The sequence below is a fragment of the Anoplolepis gracilipes genome, chromosome 2, assembly GCF_047496725.1.
Source record: "Anoplolepis gracilipes chromosome 2, ASM4749672v1, whole genome shotgun sequence".
Lineage (NCBI taxonomy): Eukaryota > Metazoa > Arthropoda > Insecta > Hymenoptera > Formicidae > Anoplolepis > Anoplolepis gracilipes.
The window spans coordinates 8,436,489-8,464,268 of record NC_132971.1 but is presented as its reverse complement, the minus strand read 5'-3'; the positions used below and the strand labels follow the sequence as shown (position 1 = coordinate 8,464,268).

The 27,780-nt window shown below is 32.8% G+C and overlaps 1 protein-coding gene across 10 annotated transcripts in view; it reads right to left on the bottom strand.

Annotated features, from left to right (window-relative positions):
- 5-ht1 (serotonin receptor) overlaps positions 1–27,780 on the bottom strand; it is a 123,098-nt gene that overhangs the window by 42,160 nt on the left and 53,158 nt on the right. The window contains exon 1 of one of the 10 annotated variants that reach the window (XM_072887311.1): positions 4,665–5,055. The exons of the other annotated variants lie outside the window; for them this stretch is intronic. The gene's annotated coding sequence lies outside the window, so the exon portion shown is untranslated. Of the gene's footprint in view, positions 1–4,664; positions 5,056–27,780 lie in introns of those variants that run through there. 10 annotated transcript variants of the gene reach the window in all.

Genomic DNA, 27,780 nt, shown 5'->3' with positions numbered 1-27,780 from the left:
TTGCACGCGTTATTATTGTTTTTCCATTGTTATCACTTCGTGAACGTGCCTAATATCGTAAATTTACGGAATGAGCGAAATTATCGACAAATATAATTCCGCAACGATCATTTCTGTTTTTAATTACGAGGATGCGAAATTATGTATAATGCCAGGTCAGGTATGAAACGCCACGATAATAGAGAACACGTGTATTTTTTTTTGTAATTGATTTAAATTCAATTGCATTTTTGTTTAAAAAATATGACATTGTCCATTTTTAGTTTTACAAATAGCAAAAATTAAAATTTAATGGAATTAACATATTGATAAGAAAATAATTAAAATGGAAAAAGAATTGTCGATTTGTCTATAACCAACAAGATTTTTTTTAATTGAAAAATGTTTTTTAACTCAAAATAAAACATATAAATAAAAAAACAATTAACATATTTGTTTTTTTCTTAAAGAGAGCAGGGAAGTTTTAAATCAGACAACTGAGAATTGATAAAAAAAGCATCACAGAAAAAGCTACCGACATTTACGCTTTCATGTGATATAAGGAATGCAAAGAGTCTTCGTGTATCGCGTGTCGCGTATCGTCGTAACCCGAATTAAAACGGGAAATTGCAACCCGGTACGTTCGAAGAGTCATGCTTGCAAATCGTAATGTGAACAAGCGACACCCGCGAGGAAAAACTTTGTCAGCCGAACCTCCCAGGCCCGACACCGGGGACAGGGGGTTCTTTGTTTGCATGCCAAACCTCCCGCCTGGCGCGCCGTTTGTTCATGGTAAATGTTAAAAGTTTCATTCGTGCGTAAAGAAACCCATCGCAAACGGTGAAATGAAACGTACAAACTTTAAATTAAATCCGACGGGACATGTAGATTTGCCTTGCCTGAGCGTACGACATAGAACTGAAATTGGATGGCGAACTCGGGGCGATGGGTGCAGCGAAGTCCTCGCGATTCCCGCTGAATTAATCCTGATGTATCCTTTATGCAATTCGTTCAAGACGGATATGACGCGTATGACGAGCTAGTAATATCGACAAAAATAAATCTTCTCGTTAAATGCACGGATTTCAGAAACACCCGGTACAGCTCGAGGCTGCGTTTATTCGTTGATTCTTCAGCCAGCCGGCGCAGTTCAAGTAGTAAAAGGCGTCGCGCGTCAGACAGAGAGACAGCGTCCGTTCGTTTTATCCATCCACGGTTCTCGTATCTCGTCTTTTTTTCTCATCAACCGGCACAATATAAGGCTTGAAATGGATCGAACGTTGAAATTGAAGCCGGGGGTTATTGAAGGCGGGGTAACCAAATTTGCATCAATATTAATTACACGCACACTGGCAAAAGTCTATATTTATTAGCAAAAAATGACGTACTGCTCAGGTTGCGCTTGGCTGACCTTTAAAGGTCGTATTTATTGTTTACGTGTATCAATTAAAAAGATGTACATGGATATGTTGTATATAAAACACAACGAGAATATTATTATTATTTGTACAACAACGCGTAGGAAGATAAATATATTAAGTATAAATTCAAAAATTTTTTTTATAAAAAAAATAAACAATAATTATTATATGCAAAGTAGAAATTTATATCTAGATGTACATGTGTGTAGATATGCGAACATATTTTATCCATTACTTAATTTTTTTATTAATTACATATAAAAGAAAATATTAATACTATTATAAATAAATAAAATGTTCTTTAATACATACATACACACCTACGAAAACTATATTGTACAATATATCTGTCATTGATAAGAAAAATGATTTCAAAATTTAGAATTTGAAGATGTCAGTTTATTGGAAATTGCCATAGATTTGTGCCACAACACTTGTACGCGAAATTGTAAAACTTCAATACACTTTTTTACTTTACAAATCTTCCAGCGTGACCTAGATTGCTATCGACGTAATATCAAGCGTCATTGTTGCGACCCTGTATGACCAGTCAATCACAAATATTTTTTACGTCAACATGACGCGGCCATATCGGCGACGAATTAAAATTCTGTACATTCGTCGTTATACGAGCATGATTGCGATTTTCAGACGGCTATCTGCTACTCGATCTTGTATCACGTATTCAATTTTTATCCTTTGCTTTCTATTCGGCTTTTCCTTGTTTACTCATATTGTTTATGCGTGACTGTTTTAGTTTATTTTTCGGAAAATTTTTCGTATTTTATTTTTCTAATCATAATACAAAATTTACTTTAAAAATATTAGAATTGTACACCATAACGTTAATTCCCACAATAAAGGTAAAAATTATTATTTATTTACACAGGCAGTGAAAAGCTATTGTAAAATGTCCAGATTGCACAATAGCATATTGGAACAAAATTTAGATGCACATTTGAAACTTTTATCGACGCTTTTGCACATTTTACGCGACAGTGGAGTAGTATTTAAAAATTTCCTTTTATTAAATTTGCTCGGTTTAGGTTATAATTTCTATACATGTTTTTTAATGTAACGAGCTTTTTTCGTTTACAGCTACTAATATTAAAAAAATTAATCAGTCTTACATGTTTACAGAGACATACGAGTATATAATTTTATATTTATTAAATAATGAAAACTGTTGTATCAGTTTATGAGGTATACGACAGGAACATGTTTATTGTGATGATACACAGCTCTAAATACAGTATGCCATTTTGATGTTAGTACAACAGAATTGCGTGTACGCAGTATGCCAAGATGATATGCGGTAGTGTTTCGAAATGAGAGTTAAATGCTCTGCCGATGGTTACTATGTATTCCTATCAGACGCAATCGCAGCTCGTCTGTCATATCTGTAGCGCTGTCCATTTAATCCAGACCATTTAATCAAGAGTTGAATTCACCTTCGATAAATAATTTTATCTGTGTGCGGTTCTCTCAGTAAAGTTTTACCCTTCGCATATTGAAAAGGGAGAATTAAATTGGATCTCTCTTGAAATATATAGAATTTTTTTTAAATATATAAAATATATCTTAAAATACATAAATCAAAGATTTATCAAAGTTGTAAAAGTACTAATAATTTAGATAGCGTAAGAATGAGAAATTACAATATTCATAAATGTAATTGTAATTATCTAAATTCTTTCTTTTTTTTTATATATATAACAGTTATGATTTAAAGATATGAATATAATTGCTCTTCGCGCGCCTTATCTCGATTTTCAAGTAAAATTTAATAAAGTCTTTATAATGTTTAAATAGATATATACATGGTTTCGATTTATTCAAGCATATCAGTCGTCTAATCTTAATTAGGGTCCTCCTATTGTTCCTCGGATAGTCTTAGCAAATACAGTGTGAGCGTAACGGCCGGTTGCTCGTGTTCAACACAACTCGGTCAGATCTGGATCAGCAATGTTTATATGTAACGAACCGTTTACATATCATTTTGCATTGCATGCAGTGAGTTTGCCCTTCATCAATTATTATCATCATGGCCCTGAGGGGACGTGTAGAATATATTTTATAAAATGCAGAGTATTTTTTTTATTCAACAAAAGCTGTTTTTTCTTGCGTACGCGATTTGTTGATATTCAAAGTATTATTGGAAAAAATAAATTTGTCGAGAAAAGAGTAAAATTCTCTCTGATTTCGATATCTCAAATAGATTAGTGATTAAAAGTCATCTTGTTAAACTCTTGCGAGGTATTATGCTTGTTAGTGGTTTGTATCTTGTGAGTGGCTTGTCGATTCCGGAGCGACTGATTGAATAAAAAAAAAAAAAAAAAAAAGTAGAAAAGTAGAAAAATAGAAAATCGGTTTCGTGTGCGAGATGCTGGATATAAGATACGCGAGGAAATTACTATCGCGATGTAAAGGAAGGTCGGATAGGTATGCCGGTATTGGATGAGTTCGCGCAGGAATACATACTAAGAAGCTCGGCAGGCGTTTGGATCTCACTTTGAGACGCTGGTTGCTGCGGCTGACACAGATAGACTATATCCACTAGGACGCAATTTCCCTCCAAGAAACATGGAGAAAGGGCAATAATAAAAATTGAGTTTTTTCTTCCCCAAGAAAGCCTGTCGTTATTGAACCACAAGTGTATGTATGTACGTGAAACAAGATATTACAAATGCATTTTCTTGCACTCGATGCTTTTGTCTTATATATATATATATATATATATATATATATATATATGATATTTTTAAATTGCTGGATATCCTTTATAATAGATTTTTTGGCCAATTTGAAATTAAACACCATGATTAATTTATAAATATAATGTATGTACATGTGTATGCTACAGTATTGAAATTTTTCTTGTCAATTGAAAATTAGAATATATCTAACAGTCTAAACTTTTGTCTTATATATATATATATATATATATATATATATATATATGTATATATACATTTTTTTCTATATATTTATATTGAATAATTTATAATATGAAAGTTGATATTTAAATATTTAAATAGTAACAACATGAAAGATGACAAATAATAATTCACATGCAGCTAAAGTTTATTATTACAATTGCTCATTAATTATTATAATACCTATAGTTTATAAGTAAATTATTTTAACTATTATAGGTGATTATAAATTATTATCATTATTATTTAATTTAATATTAGCTGTAATTCAAAACTCTCGGCCCATTGTAATTTTCTTAAACTATTTCATTATACAAGATATTATCACCATTATTTTGTGGCAAGCGAAACGCCGTCGTCATTTGTGCAAGAGTTCTCTCGGCTTTCTCTCGCTTTTTCATGAACTGTACATCACATTAACAGTTTTTCCTTCATTCTATCTCCTTCTTTTTGCATCTTATGGTCGAACATTCCCTTTCGCCTGCAATAAAAGCAAATGGAAAGTGCTCAGCTATATCGCAATCTCCTACAGGGTGTTCGTAAAGTATGCACAAGAAAAGCGCTAAAGAAAATTCATAAGAAACAATTGTTTTAAATGATTAATAATGCTTTTCTAAATTTCTATATTTCATATTTATATCAGCAAAATTAAAAATTTAAATATTTATCACAGACAGTACAATTTGTATGTAAATTTCAATATTTTCGGACATCAAAATTTATATTTTAATAAAAAAAGCGCCAATGTACTGACGTATACACAAATATGCACATAAATAATTTAAACATTTTTGATGATGTTTACTTATATAATTTGATCAACGAGACTGCAAACAATGTTTTATACACACAAGCAGAATGCGTCATTTATTGCTTGATACATATACATTGTTTCAAAGTAAAGGAAGCTATCCGGATATCGGATGACACTTTTGGTGTTTTATTATATCAATGGTAAAAATAATTGAGAAAATATTATAAATGTGCAGATATATACATGGCGGTGACAAGCCGGGTGACATATAACAATGGTGACGAAGTTCATGACGATTTATCAAGACGTGCGTGTCGGCGACATGTATCGCGCGTCTGCCGACGAAATCCAATTTTCTACTTGGACGTGGTTAAAACGATACGGCAATTAATAATGTCTCGGACAGCTTGAACGTTACGTAGAAAGGATGGCATTCGACAGTACAAAACTCAGCAGTCCGGTGGTCGGACTCGCGGAATTGTCATCGAGACAAATGCGAATGTGGCGAAGAGATATTGTCTGCTGTCAAGAAAGTCAAGAGATAAAAATAGCCGGATGCCTCACCGTGCGAATGCATATCATCGCGACGATGTAATTCTCAAGGACAAGTGTATTGTAGTGTTGTCTGTCAAAACTCAAAATGGCCAAAACTTGCTAACACCGAACGTTTCATCGCAGTTCTCTATTGTATCTCGTTTCTATGGAACAGTGACTATAAGACGTTGTTTATAGGATTAAAAGCCCGGGGGATCGTACGTAGCGCTTGAGAAATAGATAAGCTGCATTATTTCGCACACCGTTGCTCGACTTGCCGCGCAATTGCTCGTGCATACGAATCTTTGATACCAAGTATTCCTTTTGCTTAGATAATTCTGCCTTTTATTTTCTTTAGACAGTATTAGTTCTTCCAAGAAGTACATTTAATTGTATTCGTAAACTCTGTTATGAATATTCAACTCTGATTGTTTGTCTCTCTTTTATTTTAATGAAAGTTGATACGGTTACTCTGGGAAAAAAAAAAAAAAAAAAGAAACACGGTTACAACCCACTTTGGGGCCTACGATTAGTAATCAAATTATTTGGATTGCTCGTAACCTTAATTTTACGTAAATAATCTATCCTTAACCTCGCGTAACTAAAAATTGCAATTACTTTAGGAGAAATTTTGACCGGTTTCTTTTTTGTAGTTAAGCAACTTAACATTTTGATTAGTGCTCTTTAAGTAAAAATTATGTTTGCGTAACTGGATATCAACGGAACTAATTGAGAGAATTGACTAGTATAACTTAAAAATCTTTGAAATAAATAGAATAGTTAATTAGAAAATTTAGTTACGAGCAATCCAAATAATTTGATTACTAATCGTGGGCCCCAAAGTGGGTAGTAACTGTTTTCTTTTCCCCAGAGTATCAGCATAGATATTTCATTCAATTATTTAAACTTTAGCGTTGCCATTTAATTTTGAAATATTTAACAGATTGTATTAATTTTCTTATCAAATATGCAAATTCTATTACATTATAATTCAAATGAAGCAATATTTTTGGCAAAAATAAACTTTGATATTTATGTTTCTCTTTTACACAGAGAATTTTATTGTAATCCATAATTTTTTTTCACTTTTCTGCTGTTAAAGTGAATGCTTTATCATACAGCAACATCATCATTATTTGAAGCTCGTTTTGGATTCGAGCTCATACATGCTTCTAGATATGCAAGTCACGAAAATTGAGAGAAAACATTGCTGTCGACCGTACCTTGAAGCATATATACCGATATGGTGGCAAATGTGTACGACAAAGGATGTACAGCGTACTCAACATAAAGTATACATACCGTATGCATACTCTTTGTTGCACCTGACTGCACTTATGCACTTTCCGGCATCATAACCACATTACATTATGCGTTTGCGGAGACAACGTAATGCGATAAGGGGGTTTTCGTCATGACGTAATATGAAACCAAGATTGTAATATAACATCTTGCTGTCAGAAAACCTCGGTTTCATACCGTCAACAAAATGGTTTACGGCGTTTTTCTGCGGAAAATCTCCGCCGACGAGATTTTTAAGATCGTCAAACGATTCCGCGACTCTCGTCAATGCCTTTTTTATTCAGTCTAGAATGTAATAAGATTGTTTGTTGGAACTTTTTAATCACAAAAGTTTAATAAGTTGGTCTTGGGAAATAAAACGCGGCAATTTTTGTGGTTAGCACTTGGAATAAGTTTTCCAATTTTACCTTCCACGTGTTATGCCACGTTCTCGTTTTGTCTAATTTCTTTTGTAATTGATGTTACCTGAGAAAAAATCTCTTTCACTGCATATTTGAAAAAATAATCATGTTAAAACTTTTTTAATATACATTTAAGTGACCATTAAATACTTGCTGCTTAGTTTTTACTTTTATAAACAATGTTACATGAGACTAACAGACCTTTCAAGATATTTTTCTCGGTGATCAAAATTTTGGAGATAAATTTCTCTTGTATATAAGCATATTTGTTTGCATTGATCAATGTAACAGATCATTATCGCGAATCTAGGACACATGTGTTATATGCTAATGCTAAAACGGGTATATATAACGGGGATGGTAATCTTAAAGGTATCTAGCCACATATGCGGAGGCGTTTGCCCCGAAATCCAGTGTTTTCGGGCGATCATGTAATACACGTTCTCGATGCTTTGACATATCCGAAGGCTACCCGTGCGTGTAATTGATCCGAAATCCTACCGACAGTTTGTCAAGCAGTAGTCTGGAAATGGATCTATCATATCCCATTAATCATAGTCACTTAATACGATAATCACGAGATATCAGCGTATGCATCTAGAACGCCATAATTGATGTAATCCAGATGAGTTTGACATTTCCTTAAACACGAGTGATAATGCGTTACATACATCTATTAATTTTTTGGATTCTGTATTAAAATCTAATGCGTGTATATAGGTATAATGTCCACGTGAGGACGTATTCCGTTACAAAATAATACAAGTAAACGAAAAGAAAAATGTATTTATACATTACATAATATATATGTACTTTTCTTTATAAGCATTTTTTAAGTAAAAAAAATATTAATAGAAACACATTTCTATTTTATATAAGAAAATATAAACAAAAAGTTTTTAAAACATACAAAATAATTTTTAAATATAAAAAAGATATTTATATATTACATTTATCTGCGTTGTTCATATTCAGCGATGCGTTAAAAATCATAAAATTAGATGATGCGATAATATCTTCTGATTGATATTCATGGCGCAGATTTGCTGGCATTAATCGGTGCTTAAAACTTCCCTGCGCGGGAGGAAATAATTTTCTCGTAGTTAGGAAGAGTTTCAGCGATTTATGTACCTGAATTTTCAATGGATTAGAGCGTTCGATTCAGGAACGCACACTTGTCGAGTTATGCATTGTACTATTGGATTGATGCTTGAAAGTACCTACGGTCGTCAATGTTTGCGTAACTCGACCTTCTCTAGGATTAAATTTATACGGACACTTCAAATAAGTATTTATGATTCTCTCTCTCTCTCCCTTCTTTGTGTAATACGATCTTTTCTACAATGTTAGGAGTTTAAAACTTTAATGGTACTAACTACAATAACTATCACCACAATTACCTTTATAAAAGCTTATGAGGAAACTTTTGTGAAATTGCTTCTTCATTGTATATATACATGTACACAAACATATATGTATGTGTATGTAAGGATATGTGTGTGTTATATGTCTTCATTGGAATCTAACGCGTACATATATTCAAATAATCCAACTGGAAATTGCAATGTGGTACAATTTTTATATATCATGTTATTTACTACGATACTCGAAGCTAAAATAAAATTCGCAAATAAATGATTATTGAAAAAAAGATATTTAGAAAACAGTATTGTACTTGGACTTTTATCAAAAGTTATATTGCAATAATAAATTTAATTTAAAAAGTTATATTGCTATGATAATGAAATTTAATTTGTTTTTCTTTCTCTCCAGAAATAAATAAATATACATATAAATTTGTAATTGAAAATTTATCTGAAATCTTTATTACATTAATGAGAATTACAAAGCTAACACCCACCGCAAAAAGTTAATTTTTGCATTATTATTTGCAGATTTAAAATTTGTACAGCGAAATTACATCATATGTCGCACATATGTTAAACATTGATATTCAAATTTCCGAGGTATATTGAGAGATTTAGAGATTCGGAGATGAATCGCTGAGGCTTCTGAAACTCCGGAAAAATCAATTTCTATAAGCACTCACTTTGCGCACGTGGCACACAAGATAGAGCACCTCTCTCTATCGGCTTCATTCTCGTTCCTTTTTACCTGTTGCTCTATGAAATCGGAAGCCAAAAAATCTTGATCCGTATAACGTCGTTTTATATTCGTTCAACGTATGGCTTTACCAGATTAGGCAATTTTTATTTCAGATTTCATGGAATATCCAATGTTTCACAAAGTTTAATGGAATCAATTTAAAAAGTTACGGTATATAATCTCTCAACCGAGATTGCTTTAATAAAAAAATAAAACTAAGTGCAATTGAATTGTAATAGCTTATGATAACAATGAAAAGAGTGAAGCATCAATTTATTAAACATAAATGTAAAAAGTAGCATTTGCAAACGATTGAATATTCCATTTTGAACGTTTCTATTAAAATGCAATCCACAGTTGCAGATTTGTAATTGAAGCATGTACATATATAGTAATGATTGTATATCTTGCAATTTAGTTTATAGAATAAGAGTATAGACTATCTGCTTAATTCGTGAAAGTTTCAAGTTTATTTTTCGTATAAAATGGAAATGTGGAAAATTGATTATTAGCATATGTACATCATCAACGTTGTACAACGAAATAGGAACTAAAGTAGCAGTTCGTTGAAAAATGTTTACCCGAACACTTTGTTCGCCAAGTAGGTACTTATTTTTTTCCTTTTTGATAATGTATAGATCATACAACAGTGATGTTAATATTCAAAAATCGAAAAGTTTCATAATGTGCACATATCAGCATAATACAAGGTTTTCGTAGATGCACATATCTATAAAATATTGGATTTATTTTTTTATAATACATTTATACTTTCTAATCACACTTTAATATTTTTATCGTTATTATAATAATGTTAGAAAACGTATTTTATTGAAATAATTTTTTTCATCTGTAACATTTAATTTCATTTTTATTTTATTATATTTTAGTCAATTTTTAAAAGTAAAATAATTATAATTTAATTTTTTTAAATATTAAAATTAGAAAAGCAGAATAAAACTTTTAACGACGCAAATGTATCTGACTAAAAATGTTGAAATACGCTCACTTTCCAATTATTGGAAGATATTTATTTTGTAAAATATTTCGGATATTACGTGGTTATTGAGAAAAATATTTTTTTTTACATAGTATGCATCTCTATCAAGACAATGATTACTTTATGAGAATTTTTAATGCTTTTCTATTTCCTTCTTAATGTTATTTTTTGCTATTTAATAAAAAATCTTTTTTAATTTTGTACAATTACAATTACTTACAAAAATTAATACAATTTATAAAATGAGATTTTTTTAACATTGCAATAAAAAAATTTATTAATTAAATTAATTAACAAAGACGAGTAACATTTTTTTATTCTATTATACATTTTTTATTAAAACTTATATTCTTTTATATTTATACTATAAATACGGGTACATATATAATCAAATAATATTATAAATTTATTGGATTTTATATTATATTAACAATTATTTATATAGTCAATGCAAAAATGAGGAATGTTTCTTTCGACATAAAAGGGCATCGATTGTCAAATTCGATGTTCTTGAAACTTAACAGCTGTGAGTTCGTTAAGTGAAGTAAAAGAGAAACGCTAATCGTTAACTCGATATACTTCCTTATAGTAAAAGTCTCGTGACTGCAATTCACTAGTTTTCGTCAGTGAATTGCGAACGAAAGCGGCCAATGAGAGCAATGCAACAGGTATTCCGATGTAATACGATATTACTCTTCACTAGTCCTCGATTCGTTGTTGAAGTGGATATAACAAGTTTTTCCAGCGATTTTATAAAATCTGGAGACTTTTGAATTGCTTCAATTATCGTCGCTTTAATTTTAAATATAAATATCAATCGATGAGAGAACCTGAGAATTTCTCAATAAATGTAATGATAATTGTTGAAAATTGAGCAATGCATGTCATTTTGAGATAATGGACTACATGAATCTGCACGAAAGATTCATTATAATATATATTATGTTTATTTCAGGTATTGATTCAGATTAAGAACAATTAAATATTAGTGGCATTATATGTGGTTCATAACCTATGGTTATCGAAAATTCTCATTAAGCCGATTAGCGCCCAGAGTTAATAACATGTCGTTCATATAGCGATAGCTTGTCGTTGATAGTGACAGGTTTCTCAATATATTCGTGAAGCTTGTAAAATCCTTGATATAATGCCAGAAACAAATAAATTATTATTATAAAAAATAATAGTTTTTATATTTGTAAAGAGACGTTTTAAATGCCATTTTTATTCACAAAAATATTTTACTCATAAATTAGTACTTGTTTTGTGCTATATTTGTATTATTTAATTATACATATAGTAGAGAGAGAGAGAGAAAATTAAGAAAATTATACATTAGACATTTAATTTCTTTATCTTCCTTTTTTTCCTGTTTGTAGCATTAATTACAAAGAAATAAGCTGTAACTTATATTATTTGTTTTGTTTTTTTACCTAAAATTATTTTAATTTTCAAACTTTTAATCGCATTTAATCAATACTTAAAATTTTTGATCAAAAGCATATTTTTTTATTTATAGATTTCTTTTCATTTATTTCAACTAGTTATCGATAGGACTTTAATAAGAAAAATAGTTAAGCTAAAACTCGATATTCAAATTTAATGATTTAAAAAAGCGATTGAAGATGTAGACCTGATAACCGATCTGGTGGTAGTGCAATTTCTAGTAGAGCTGACGGTATCAGATTAATCACATATGAGACGCTCGCGAGACGCGCGGATGACGTTCCGAGCGTACCCTACGGCATGATGAGCCAGCATTCACTTCGTTCTCGTCATCCCGTTCGCGGACCCATTCGCGGCATGAACGGCGATCCCGATGCGGATCATTGCTCGCATAATAGTTCGTGCGGCACGAACGCCCGCGCGATCGTTATCGTCCGTGATGATTATCATCGCGTGACGCGCAATTCGCCGCCCGCGATAATTCTAAAAGCACCACCGCCGGATTACCACGGCTCATTTACGGCGCAGGTGCATAGTATGCAATCGTGCCGACTTGCAGTTGCATACGTTGCGAATAGCGGAATCCGTTTAAAATCCACGATCATATCGAATCGGCGGATTTAAATGGGAACGAATGGAAAGAAGAGAGCTGGTCTTTTATTCCTGACGCAAATGTTTTATCGACGCATTTTCTGCTTTCATAAATCTACAGTCTGAAGCGTTCTTGTGATTGAAAAAGCATGAGATTACTTTCGATCTGAAGTATAATGTGAAATATATACTCTACATCTTAATGTATATATATATATATATATATATATATATATATATATATATATATATATATATACATAGGATTATTCGTGTTTTATTCATATTTGTCTTGTCCTTTGCACTGCTTAGAAAAATATTTAACTTTGATTTTATATAATTGTGTGTACAAACTCAAATCTACCGAGATACATTTAAACATATGTCATTTAAAAAAATACTTATGTACTTAATGTATAATACTTTTTATATCTTCTAAAAATATCTGTAAAAATGTTTATTTCTTTGCTTTTTTCATCACTCTGTGATTCAGTATTTATTTAATATCTTTGTAATTAATGCAAATTTATTTTCTACAAGTTGATCACAAAACCTCGAGAGAAACGTCGAACAGAAAATATACATTTCTTCTACATTTTACTTTATAAGAAGCTTTTGAGATAGCGTTCTTATTTTCGGACTTGATTCGAATCGATAAAGCGTAGAACACATCTGGGACTCGATCATGTAATTTTCTGCCGAGAGTAGAAAGGCAAAGAGCGTTTTCAAATTTTCCGAAATAGTCATCGCGTAACCTTTTTCTACGCCGTGTGTTAGAATTCGCGATTTACATGAAATTTGAAACGATAGAAAGAGTTGTAAGTGAAAAGTGTTTATTGACATTTACACGCTATCTCGATAGCGTAAATAAAAACGATGTTGATTCGTTCCTTTTAATTAACACCAGTGATTCATTTATAGTATTTTGCTTTTTTTTTTTTATTGCAATATGTCAAAAGCCCTGCGAGATTTCACTGTGAATGACTTTCAAGAATCCTTGCAAAATTACAAGCGATGGAATTGCAAGCGTCATCGCATTGTCGGTCGCGTATCGAATTATTAGCCATTTACCGCAACCGAAGAACTCGTAGTTACATTAAGGATAATTCGATAATCGGCGACAAACACGATTGTGGATTTTGCGTACGAAACAGTGAGATGAATAGTTGTGGGCACAGTTACGAGCTTTCCTCCGTTATGCATGAGTACATCAGTCATTGTCGTCTCTTAAATGGATTTCCCCGAGTTTGTATAATTTTCACAAATAAGCAGATATTCGAGGAATTGTCGTATCTCTCGCGCGCCGCATATGTAATTACATTGCGTATCAAACAATAATTTAATATCCGCTTATATTATCATTGTCAACAGCTTTGAATATTTAACTCGAAGGTAATCTATCTCGGTGATAACTTTTTGCACGTGCGTGCGCGAAGAAAAGCTGAATAAAAAAGAAATGAATAAAAATAAATGATAAATGAATAAATGAATAAAAACACTCGGCAACGTATGATAAATGGAAAAGTGAAAATGACATTAATTTGCCTTGCGTTATCAAATACAAGACGTTATTTCGAAAGTTAGCTGAGTGCGACGTTGATGGAAAGAGGGGCAGCCCGAATGGCGTTATTCGAGGTTCTTCGCTTTCTTTCCTTCTTGCTGTTCTTTCTTCTTTGCACTAGTTGCGCGCAATGCGGTTGATAAAAAATGGGATGCGAAAATGTCGACTCATAAAACTTTCAACCGCACCGGTCGCAGTTTCCCTCGACGAAGAAGCAGAAACCGGAGCGGCACGACTCGCTTGACTAATTGCTGCGTTATAATTACACGAGAGGCTAATGCGCGATTACCCGGATCCATGCACATTCGTATCCGGTCCGGACTGCCCTTCCTTCCCCTCTTCTCTCTCTCTCTCTCTCTCTCTCTCTCTCTCTCTCTCTCTCTTTCTCTCACACACTCTCTTTCGCCCCTCCTTGTTGGTCAACATTAGCCTAATGCAACTATAAGCATCTCCGGTAGCCGTTACAGCGTAACGAAGAATTAAGCGGTACCAAAGCATGACCATAAATCTAATTACACAGGCAGTATCGCGGCATGCCACTTGTAACGTCGCGTGAACATTGTAACGTGTCTCGCGCCGAGAGCATCACCAGGCAAGACAAACACGCCTGCGCGACGTTAAGTTCTCGCGTGTAATTAATTAAACGCGAGATGACAGACACTTTGCTGTCACAGCGATATATATATATATATATATATATATATATATATATATATATGTTTATATAGGATACAGTAATAGCTCCTTTAGCCGGTTTGTGCGCGCGCGTACCGGAAACTTCGGAACAATATACATAGCTCACATATCAGAAAATGTAACAGAGGCGTTACGATGACGCTTGTTGCTTGTTAGCGGTATACGAGAGTGGCGTAATCATGCACTTAGGGAGATTAATGCGCGGTAACGTAGAAAACTCTCCATGTGCGAGTAGATGGAGAGTTTTCGGTTATTTGGCGTAAATATCTTAATAGTAGTTATAACTGGAGAACTTCTTTTTTAAATTGTCTCGTCAAAAGGCTAAATAATTTATTTGTAGAATTAATAGATATGTTTTACAGCGTTATCGACAGAACGCGTGTAATAATAAAGGTAGCATTTGTCTATATTTGCTTTGAAGCTATTCTGTCATTACCTTCACGGTCCACTTAACACTTTTACACTCGCGTACATATTTAACTTCAAGGAAATCAGTTATATGTAACCATAAACGTCCTATCCTTTAGAAAATATCATTACAATAATTGTATCTGTTAATAATATTTAACACTTATTTCGTACCGGTGGGTTATTTTTATCCGTGATTTTTCCAACATCAATTTCACGAAAAGGAATGATGATAAAATAATATATTTAAATAAATTATTTTTCAAATTTATTATCTTAGTCTTTATTTAGAATGCTCAAAGAAGGTATATAAATTTTTTTCAAATTTTTAAAATACTTTTATATATTAATAAAGTTATCAAAAATACGCTGACCCATCTGTACGGTTAGAAGGTGCTAAAAACAACAGTGCAAAGTTAATTACAATACTATTTTCGAGCAATCCAACGAAAGGATTTTCATATTGAGCTGGTCGAGTTAATACATATGTTTAACTCTTAATTCAGATACATAAGTGAGCATACTTCGGTAAAATCAAGTATAATCCCGCGATTAAGTCGAGCGACGTAATGCTGAAGGACGGGCGACTTTTTTTATCGAAAACTTATATTCATGTATTCAGGTTAATATCCCAGCTGTTGCTCTTTATCGATATACGCATCACGTTTCGGAAACTTCGGACGCGCGCATGCACTTCATGTATTAAATGCGATATCAATGTCACGTGATTCCACATCGTCTCGTCGCGAAAAGGATGCCTTTTTTTTTCCTCCTACCCCCCCAAGTCAGTATCGCGTCACTCGTCGTTGTTCTCGCGAGAAAAGTACGATACTTGGAAAAGCGGCCTCTAAAAGCCCGTCGTTAGCAGTAAAAGCATCGATAATGTACGGTGTGACGTACGAAAATGCTCACGTTGCCGGCAAGTAATCTAATATTACTTCGCAAACTTCGCCTCCAGGGTCACTCCGCGGGTTAACGCGAAATATTTTGCTGCTTCTGCAGCAATTGCGCTAACCTACTCATTTATTGACTTTTGGAGTTTAGCCACGCCGCACTGCACTTTTAACGAGTCGCAGTGCGTTACATACGTGCTCATTGCGCCGACTTTGCCCTCGATTGTAATCTCGTTTGTGCAACTACCACTGCGTTTTGTTTTTTCTCTCTCTGTATATGTATGTACATACGTATGTACGTACCTGGTGTATACACTAGCTGAATTGTAAAGTCCGGAGGATTCGTAAAATGCTGAACTGTTGTGAAAATTTTTATTCTCTCTCATACATGCCTTTTAAAATATTTGAAATGTTAGGAGTCATATTTGGACGCTCAGATTTTGAGATATAAACATTTCTTTTAAGAATTTGTTAGATTTAGTAATTGAAGATTTTAGAAATTAAAAATATATCTAAGAAATATAAAACAATAAATATATATAAAACTTTTTAATTTTAAAACAATTTAAATAGAAAGATATAAACATTTTTTTAACAAAAATTGTATATAATTTTTCGCATCAATTCTAATAAAAAAACCATGCGAGAGTCTCGTCATATTTTCTAATTGTGTGGCAGATATATATAAAAAATATTAAAATATTTCAAATTATTATTTTAAATATTATTTATATATATATATATATATATATTTTTTTTTCTATTGTTATGTATATGAAGTTTATTAATTACCTGATGAAATAACAATTTCAATTTGTAAAATTGTCGCAACATCATATATTGTAACGTCGTGTCAATGAGCGAAACGAGATGTGGATTATACGAAACATACAATTTGGTTAGAGAATTATTAGGAGTTCGCGCTACGTTCAACAAGTGTTTCAACCAACCCGAGCTTAGAAATGGCCCACTGGGATTCAATCTATGCACTGTTTATACGTTGATGACCAGTCCAACGCACTAGATTTATAAAGTGATTGCGTTTCTCAGTTGTCAGTGACCCGTAAGGCGAGAATGAGCGCTTTTAAGTATGATGCTGCAACATTTTGCAAACGGTCTGCATTTTATAAAATTATATATATATATAATTAATGGACACAAAGTATATAAAAAATTTTATAATATGAATATAAAGTGAAGACATTTTCTGATAACGTTAACTCTTGAATCAATCAATTCTCCTTCTTCTCAAAATACTGAATTATTTCAAGAACAAGTCCACGTTTGTGTAAAATCAATCGGTTTGAGAATAGCTTACAGCACAATCGACTAAACTCCAAAAGTTCCCAACTAATTTCAATACAATAATTCTATAATAGTGTTCGTTCTAATCAGTAAGCGATTAAAGTGAACGCATGATTGTCGCTTTGAAACTGGAATTCGTGCACGCCAAATTACTTTGAGATAGAAGATCTTACGGCATATCCATCTAGATCCATGTTCAAGTTATTGAGGCGTACCAGGCCGTCAGAATCGAGCGTATTGGATTTTCGGGTGAAACCATGCAATTCGACGAGCATGAAAGTCAGTGCAGCAACGTCCGCGTTAAGGCGTGCGTTCGCGCTTGTTGCTCGCTCGCTCGCTCACAAACCTCCGCTCAATTCGCCGATCGCTTCTCGGGCTTCATCGAATTTTCCTAACGCGCAGCCCAACATCCGTTCCAATCTTCCGCTCCGTCTACAATTCACCTCTGTAATTGATAGAGAAACGTATGGCTGATTGCTGATTCTTATAGGGTGCAGTTGCTTTTACGCGACCGAATTTCGAAAGCGCGTAAGGAATAAAAAGCGAGGGAAGACACGGGTGTGACTCATTAAATTTATCCGGCTAAGTGTCAATTTCGCGCGACCAGGACAAGAGGTGCCGAAATTTTGTGCACGTGCGGAATTTTCTCTCTCTCTCTCTCTCTCTCTCTCTCTCTCTCTCGTTTGTCACTAACAATAAGGCGATGCGCGCATTTAATGAAAAGCTGCGCGGGCACAAGAGGTACAAAGCTTCTGTACTCTCGCTAGCTTTCGAACTTTTATCAACGAATGGCAGATACACGAGGAGCCTGTGGCGTACTCGGAATTTTTTGACGATCTACACACACACACACACACATATATATATATATATATATATATATATATATATATATGTATATGTATGGAACTTTATGCGCCCAACTTTTTCGAAACGTTGTCGACTAGTGGTTGTACATTCTATTTTTATGCAGGGAGCTTTACATCGACGTAACGCGCTTGTCCAAAAAAAGAAGGATGTATCGGTTTTTTGTATATTAAAACACTCCGGGTACATGTTGATTCATAAAAAAAATGAATTTTACAAAGCGATTATTGCGCGACATTGCTGGCTGAAATAAAAGTCGACTCAGACATATCTTTCGAATAAAAGCAACAGTTGAATATTGATCACTGTAGATAAGAAGAATCTCAATTTAGACATTTTATTCTTAGATTTTAGATAAATTTAAAAATAGAGACATTTAACAATAGTTATATTTCTAATTTTGCTTGCTTTCTTTGCATCTGTTAAAATTAACTATCGAGTTTTTAATTCGTGATTATTTTTATATACAAGATCTTTCAGGAGGAATAATAAATACTTTAAAAGGTTGTAGTATTGCTTATTTATTTTCAATAAAAAAGTTTATATAAACACGTGTTTAATTGTCAATGAAAGATACAGAAGAGAAATACAGTTTATATTAATTATTCAAAAATGTTATCACCAACTTTAATGCACTTTGCAACTTTGTGGTAATAATACGTGTTGTAAATTATTTATCAATTAGTTGTAGTTTATATCTCATTTAAATAATCGATACAAACAATAAGTCAGTTATCATTCTTTAATATTTCTCTTAATGACTTTGTCTTTGTAGTTTCAAATAGGTATATTTCCTTGACAATTGGACACATGCTTAAATGAACTTTTTTATACTCAGAATTTAATTGATACTAAGCTTTTAAAATATTTACTATTCTTTTTAAAACAACATGTATGTACATAAATAAGCTATATATACGTATATTTAAATTTCTTATACGAAATATTAATTTGATTAGTATAATGAGAAAATCAGAAGAAAATCAGAAAAACATTGTATAAACATTACATTAGTGAGCAATTGACATGACACGCAAAACATATTTTTATTTCAAAATAAGTAATTTATGGAACCGTTGATGGAGACAGTCACTATAAATTATAGAATAGTTAAGATTCAGTAGAAAAGAACAATTATGGTCAGACGTTAGAAGTTCATAAGCGATTTCTTGTATTCGTAATTTTTCCCGACAATGTAATGATTTATAGTCGACACGATTTGAGGCAAGTATACATTTACGGTCTACAAAACACGAGATGTTCGCGCAGTGTTCTCGAAATTCATTATAAATACATATGCAAGAGCGTTATCAAGAGTAGAGCGGCGTTGCACTACATTGCACATGTATGTACACTTCATTATACGCTGTTCCGCTGTAATGCCGCCTCAGAAATGGTATATGTGTTTCTAAAATCGGAACATTGCTATGCCGGAATAACTATTCGTTCCTAGCTGAGAACAGGTATTTCTCGTACAAAGTTTAAAATCGAATTTATGTGGCTTCTCATATTTGAAAATTATGATGTTCTAAAGTTACAACTATATACGCGGATATGCGAGTTTTTAAATTCTCATATTAAAGTTTGTGACAATTTTTGCAACATTTGTAATTACTTAATATTGTATTATAATCCATTTAAAGCAATAACTTTTAGGGTATATAATTAAAGAGTATAGTTATACTAATAGAATATATATTTATGTATAACAATGTATATTTTATATATGACAATATATATTTATATATATTCTAATACTATATTCTAATAATATATTCTAATACTATAATTGGGATTATTCAGTAATGCTACATTTAAAATTAATTCAGTAAAATATTCAGTACAAATTCGGTAAATAATTTTATATAATTTATCGTATTAAAAAAACTATATAATATCGGTGAATTATAATTTGTTCTTCGCATTAAAATTCTGTAAAGGACGCTTAACCATTTTAACGACCGACAATAAGATGTAACCAAGTCGATAATAAGATATTTTAGCATGAGAAATATCAAATCAGTTATGTTAAGCAATGTTACAATAGTCTGTGAATACTGAAAATATTATTTATAATCACGGTTATATATCTGTGCTTGGGAATTCAGCAGAAAGAACGGATTATGAAAGAAACCGACGGTTTAAGGTAGAGCTGGCGTGATCTAATTCTGATGAGACGGAGGACCTCACTCATCTTTGCAAATTACCATACATTTTCTAACGCTATTAAGTTTTTATAGTATCTTATAATTGCGTCAAATGTTATCATTCATTTTGTAAAAATTTCCAAATTTTTTAATTTATAAAACTCCCTCTCTCTCTTTCTCTTTCTCTTTCTTTGTTTCTCTGGAAAAATAAGAGAATTATTTTAATGATTAATAATAAAAAATAATTAGCACCCATTTCTCGATATTCTTTCAGAAATTATGATAAAGTTGTTTCCTCATTCTTTGCTGGAATAATTCACACGGCCGTCATTCTTCAGTTACCTCTCATGTAACACGTTGCAGAAGGTCCCTTGTGAACTGCCATAGAAATTCCTTTCGCATACCGTCTTAGTTATAAATTAGAGATTCACAATATCCGCTCGCAAAGCCACTTAAACGCAAAGGGGCTCTTCGACAGGGCTTTCGAATAACGCGAGGAAATCCTTCGGAAGATCCTATGATGATCTAAAATGCGTGCCAATATGTAGTAATACGCTGCTGCATAATTCCTTCGAGTGTTCACGTCTTTCAGATCTAAGATTAATCGAATATCTGAAAATATTATTGTATATTTTCTCAGTATCCCGAAAATTTCTCCCGAACATATCTACTAATTATTTTCCATCCCTATTTTTTTAATATGAATTAATTTCACCAACGTAAATTTTAATTTACTCAACATTATCTAGAAAGTAAAATTTAAAATTTAATTCCTCTCTCTTTTTATTAAAATCAGCTCTAAAAAATAATTAGTAAACTTACTATTAATCTTTCTTTTTAATTTTTTAAAAATGAATCAAACTGCAATATTTAAGGTAGGCGAGATTGGCTATAAGCGGTAGCTTCATAATAGATTAAAACTCGCCAGCATGCCTCAATTTTATGAAATTTCCAATGAATCACAGATACTCCAGTACAAGTTATAAGTAATAAAACTTGGAGAAATTAATTGCAAACCTTACTTTCAAACTCACTTGAGTATATTATACTACATTTTAGTCATTTAATTAATCGTTAGAATTATCTTAATTATCAGAAAATTAACATGGAGAAGGGCTCTCATCACAAGAGCCTTCAAACGAAGGCAAACGCAAACTCGTACAAGTTCATACAACGTTGCTACTAATTACGATACTTTAGCTAATTAAAACCACGTATTAAGCGGGAGTTTGCTTGCGGCGGTATGACGTATAGCCTCCCTATTGTTTTGCGACCAGACTTCCGGTTTGTTAAGTACATCGGTAATACTCTTTCTTCCCTTCCCCTCTCTTTCCCATTCTTTCTCAAAGAGACGAAATAAACGGCCGGAGTTTATTGGCTGAGTGACGTAAGACTGCGTAAGCAGTCGGAGCATGCTACGCTCGCTTGGTCTTTTACGCGAAATTCGCAGAGAAAGATTAATCGTGTGGAGGTAGCGGGGGCATTCGCGCATGACGGAAACGCCGTCGGTCAGTACAGAGCTGACCGTCGTTCCTCTCTGTGACAATTCTCCGGAAGTTCATACAAGTAGATTCCGTCATGTGGAAAGAGCGACTAGTTGTCGGTTTCCTTCCTCCGTCGAGTAATCTGACTGCGAACGAGGCGGAAGCCTTCAACGGAAGCTTTTTTCTCAATCTCACCTTTCCTTTTTTTTTCGTTGGCTATAATGGATTCTCGCACTGACGTCAATTGAAGGCACTTGTTTATCACAGGCACTTCGCGAACTTTCAGAGAGACCGCTCGATTATTAAATGTTCTCTGAAATTCTATGATCTCGCGCGCACTCCGTGGTATTAGTTCGACGAGATCGTGGTATTGCCCTGTCTGTCGGGAACATTTGTGTGTACTTTCAGCCCTTTGAGAGCCAAGGAGAGCACGGCCCCACTGCGAAAGTGCTGCTGCCAGCTGAGTCTCATTTACGAGTAAATGCGCACTTACGTTTTACGAGAAGGGCGTTTTACTTTACGAGAATATTTCTCTCGGGCTATAGAGGCAGAAAACCCTTCGCGTATTGGGTATATTACGATCGAGTTTTATTCGATTGAGAGAGATGCTTGAATTAATTACAATTGTTCAGCTTGTTCCTTTATATAATTTTATATAAATAACACTTTATATAAATTTTAATAAAATTCTGCGTATTTAAAAAATCGTTTCTTTCTACAATATTTCTTTTTAATCAATTATATCAAAATTATGTTTGTAAATCCAATATAATTTTGATATTATTTAAAATGTTAATAATAGGATACGTGTGTCATATCTTTTATTAGAAAACTAAATAATGTGTTCCATTTATTTGATTATTACGTCAAGCAATAACTACTATATATTTACAGTAGAAATACATTAAGTGATCGATTAAGAGTAATTCAGAATTCAGAAATAAATTGGAGAAATTACATTTAACATTTTCTCTCTCAAAGCAGTTAAGTAATCATATATTGCCAGATATAAACTTTCATACACATTTATCATCCTTACCACGTTTGTCTATCTCAATTACACAGTATAGTGTTTAATAGCGTTATATTGATGCGCGCTCTGTGTAACATATTCATTATTCATTAACATGAAATATTAATCATATTGCATCTCGTATAATTACATGTATTTCGTCTATGTTTATTAATTATCATTTAATTAATTACGCCAGAGTTTACATTTATATATAACTGCATTATTCATCGTGATGCAGTTGTTTTGAACGGAAAAATATTTGCAGAGGCAAGTTTGCATCAGTAACGCGATTTCTCTTTGATGTAATCCTCGCAAGATGCCGGTCGGTTTACACACCCCTATTCGTATCCGTCTTACTTTTATGTCGGCATTATGAAAAAACTTGGTCGTAATCTTCTGTAAATTTGCCCGAGTGGAAGTTTCCACTTGCATAAGACGCTCTCGGCTTTTCCGAACGATGGAACGTAACGATGCGCTTCACGTAGATTGAGCGGAAACTTTGAGGTTGTCAACTTTGTCATAACATTAATACCACAGCCTACAACTCAATTTATCTATAAATCTATATTTTATGACTAATAAAAAGGAACAATTTTACTGTGTATATTATTTTATAAAAGTATTCAAAATAATATAATTGTATATCGGATTCTGGATAATAGTTCTGACAGCGCGTGAATAAAAGACAATAATGAGAAATTTAATAAATCTGAATAGATATATAATATATAAAAAAAAAAATATATATATATATATATATAATATAATAAATATATAATAAATATATAAATATATAAAAAAATAAGATATATGAAATAATAGATAAAATTTCTGTGGTTTTATTTATTAGAAGATTCCTTTTATTTAAATTATATTTTTATTCGACTGTAAAATTCATATACTAAAAAGTAAATTATAAGAAAAGTTTTATGTTATACGCAATAAAAAGACGCTGACTTTTTTACGCTAAGAAATTATAAAGAAATATAATAAAGTAATGAAGTCATGTAAGTAAATATACATTTCGATAGAAAATGTCGACGAGAGCGTTCTGCGGACACGGTATGTGTCATTGTTAAGCAACCAGCGATGTTATATCTAACATTTTTCTCTGAAATTTCTTATGGCTCTGTACATATTATAAAAAGGTAGAGCCTTCCTAATTTTATATGACACATATATGCTGAAATTCCGAGCTTTTCATGGTAATCCGTGCGAGACATTCGCAGAAATGTCGCGATGACGAATATAATCGCGCTTGTCGGAATTTTTAGACGCGCGTATAAGTGTCTCGTACTTAATTATCTCGCGGAATCTTTGAAAGATTATTTTGCGTCGATTTTTCATTTAATTTTTGTGTCATTTTTTTTTACTATCCATGATGTTTGCGTTTCGATTACACGAACGTAATAGATGTTTTTTTCGTTTCCTCGATAAACATCGTCTCAATATGTACGGGGTTTTTCTCAGAGTAATTCTTGTCGGTCTATATAGAGATTAATTTTAGGAAAATTACACCGCACTCTTTTTTATTATGCAACTGCATTTTTTTCGCGTCGGGTAAAAATTTTTGAATAAATATACTATGCATGCTAACTAGACTTTTTCATTCTTTGTCCTGCGTCGCAAATTAAATAAATTTTTAATAAAAAATTACAAGTCATCTACCTTTCTGCGAGGGTTTTTATTAATCTTGCCGTGACACGTCGCGTCGCACTTGACAACAGGAGACGTATAATTTTAAAGTATGTAATATCTACATTAGACGAACATTTTCTTGACGATAAAAGGATAAGAAAGGGATAAGAGTAAAGAAAAGGATTAAGCTCGCTTGTTTATGTATAGCTCTTGCTATCCTATCATAAATCGAGAGATCCCATAATCTGCTCTTCGACTTTAATCCTTTATTCAAGATCCCTCAAGGATAATCGAAGATTTTAACAAATCGTCGTCTTGTTTTTCGTCGACGCTTTATTATTTTGAAAGCAAAGAAAAGAAGGAGAAGAAAAATAGAGGGAAAGATTAAAGAAAATTTAAACCGCGCGAACTGTTTGATTAATCATTCTTTGCCGAAAAGAGATTCTCTCGACGATCGACTTCTCTCTTTGATTTCGCGCACTAATTATAACTTGGCCATTCTTACACCCGATAAGAGCGAGAGCCTCGCGGAAGTATCTCCGCAATATTTCCGCGCAGACAGGTGCGCTGACCCGGAAGAGGAGCAAACTTGAATTACGTTCATGCGGATGCTGAACCCCTTACGAGTCCCAGATAACATCCCAAATACTTCATCTCTCTCAAACTGATCCGCTCAACCGTGATGAGACGTCGGAGCGAAGGAGTATGATATCCCCGATAAGTGATACCTTATCTCTCCTTAATATTTCCTGGATAAAGGTACGTCATAACTAATCTCCGTCACCGTAAGCGAAAAGCTCGCCAGGAAATATCACTTTAGCTTTATATTCCGATGAAGCTGCAAAGTGCAAGCGAACGCGTATTATAACTTGTGGTTTATGGCAGCCGAATGAGCCGACTCGGGCAGATTTCGTTGCAGCAACGGCAACTCTACGAGTGCATACGGGAGCAGCATTCACGTAAGCGTTCAGGACGTTTGTGTAAGTGCACAGCACCCGTATGCGAATGTGCCGAGCACGGTAAAGAAGCCAGATTTCCTCGCTCGACGCTTTTTACAAGCCGCGCACACCTGCTTTCTGTTTTTATTGCGATAAACCGGAAAAATATGTATATTCGCGTGGGTGTGTGGCAAGATGTATAGGGTGTAAAGAAATAGAAACAACACGGGCGAGATAACAGGCAGAATAATTCTACGCAGGCCGTATACATTAATGTTTCATAAAATTTGAGCCTACGGCGAATAGAACAAAAGCTGCCGGCTTCTGTTTTCGAGTTTATCGAACTTGTCGCGTGCACGTTTATTTCGTTTCATTGATGATAACTAAAAAAATTGCTTTTTTAAATAAAATAATTCAGAAAATAATTTTTTTTATATCGCCAGAGCTTCTATTTTTTTTTTATTACAATATGATAAAATACAATATAAGTAAGAGCTCTAAACAATAAACAATTAATATTAAACAAAATTGGCGTAAAGAGCATAAAAAACTGACGTTCTTATAATAAGAGTGGTAATGTATTTCAAAAAATTGCTAATGACATATACACATAGTAAAATCAAACGAATATTTCGGTCAGATTTATCCGACCTTCTTCAGCGCAGAAAATAACATGAGTAATAAAATAAACAAAGTACGGTTACAACTGTCAGTCAGAGTATAAAAATAAAATAAATATGAAAAACAATTATCGAAAATTATAAATAGCTTAAACATTTATCAAACAGGATGATAAAGCAATCACCTTCTTCAGCGCAAAAAATAACACGAGTTTTAAAATAAACAAAGTACGGTTACAACTGTCAGTCAGAGTATAAAAATGAAATAAATATAAAAAACAATTATTGAAAATTATAAATAGTTTAAACATTTATCAAACAGGATGGTAAGCAATCATATGGCTATTTTATAAGATGTTATTAATTAGAATAGTATAAGATGTCTGTGCTATAAAAATTCTACTACTACACGTTGGAACAAGTATTTTTTTATTAAGTATTATTTATTACTCGTGTTATTTTCTGCGCTGAAAAATTGATTTTACTATGTATATATGTATATGTTATTAGCGATTTTTTTAAATACATTACCACCAATTACCACTTTTATTAAGAACGTTAGTTTTTTATACTCTTGCCAATTTTATTTAATATTAATATAATAAAATATAATGTAAATTCATGTTGTTTAGGATTCAGGAGGCTCGATAATATAATTTATTGCATTTTTCAACGCGAGTATCAATTATTATATATTTATTCGAAGAGTTGAAAATGCGATCGTATCTGTAATCCGTGTTTCGATATTTTGTAGGAATAATAATGTAAAATAATATAATTCTAGAAATATTTTCTTTTATATCGCAAAAAAAAAAAGAAAAACAGCTTCTATCTTTTTTACTACAATATATAATGTGAATTCAAGTTGTTTAGAGTTCTAGAGACTTGTCGTTGACATAATCTTTCGCATTCTTCAATGTATGGTATATATATAAGTATACACAATACTTATTTAATTTACCCGGAGAGTCGAAAATGCAATCACATCTGTAATGCATCTTCGGCTTTCTGTAGGGATAATAATGTCCGTTCTGGTGTTTGTGAGGGTGGCGGTAGTTGTAAATCACAGTGTGAGACAAGAAAATATGGATCAATAGACCGCGTGCAACATTGTGTGTGCATGCTACCGTTCTGCTAGTCTAGCGCAATATGCTACATTATAATTTTCGTTCAATACCGATAACCGTATCACATACATAATCGCGATATGAAGATGTTGCAAGAAACGACGCTTTCTTCTTGTACACACACATGGTGCACCGATATACATTAATCTCTCATCTTAGAAACGGTATATATTAAATCATTAGAAGAACGTTGAAACGAGAATAGTTGAGGCGACGAGTGGAAAAAGAGGAATTTTTGGCTAATATCTCGTGCAATGCACTCTTGATTCTGGAACACATAAAAATAGAATTCGTATTTTAAGTTAGCGTTATTAGGACATTTCTCAGCGCTGAGCTTGTCACTATGGAGAAATTTGTTTTACATGTGCATTTATAATTGCATCAAAATTGTAATAATTTTCTTTAGATATTTAAAACACTACACATTTCTGACATAATAACTGCTCTTAATTATTTATCAAGGATCTTACGTCTATCGTGTTATTATTTAACTGCAAAGTGGTTCGAGTGCTTCAGAAGAATATAAACGTTTAGTGTAAAATGCACCTTTACATACTACTCATGCTTGAAAGTGCGGTTTAATGCATATAAATGCAATCGTGCTTTTGGAA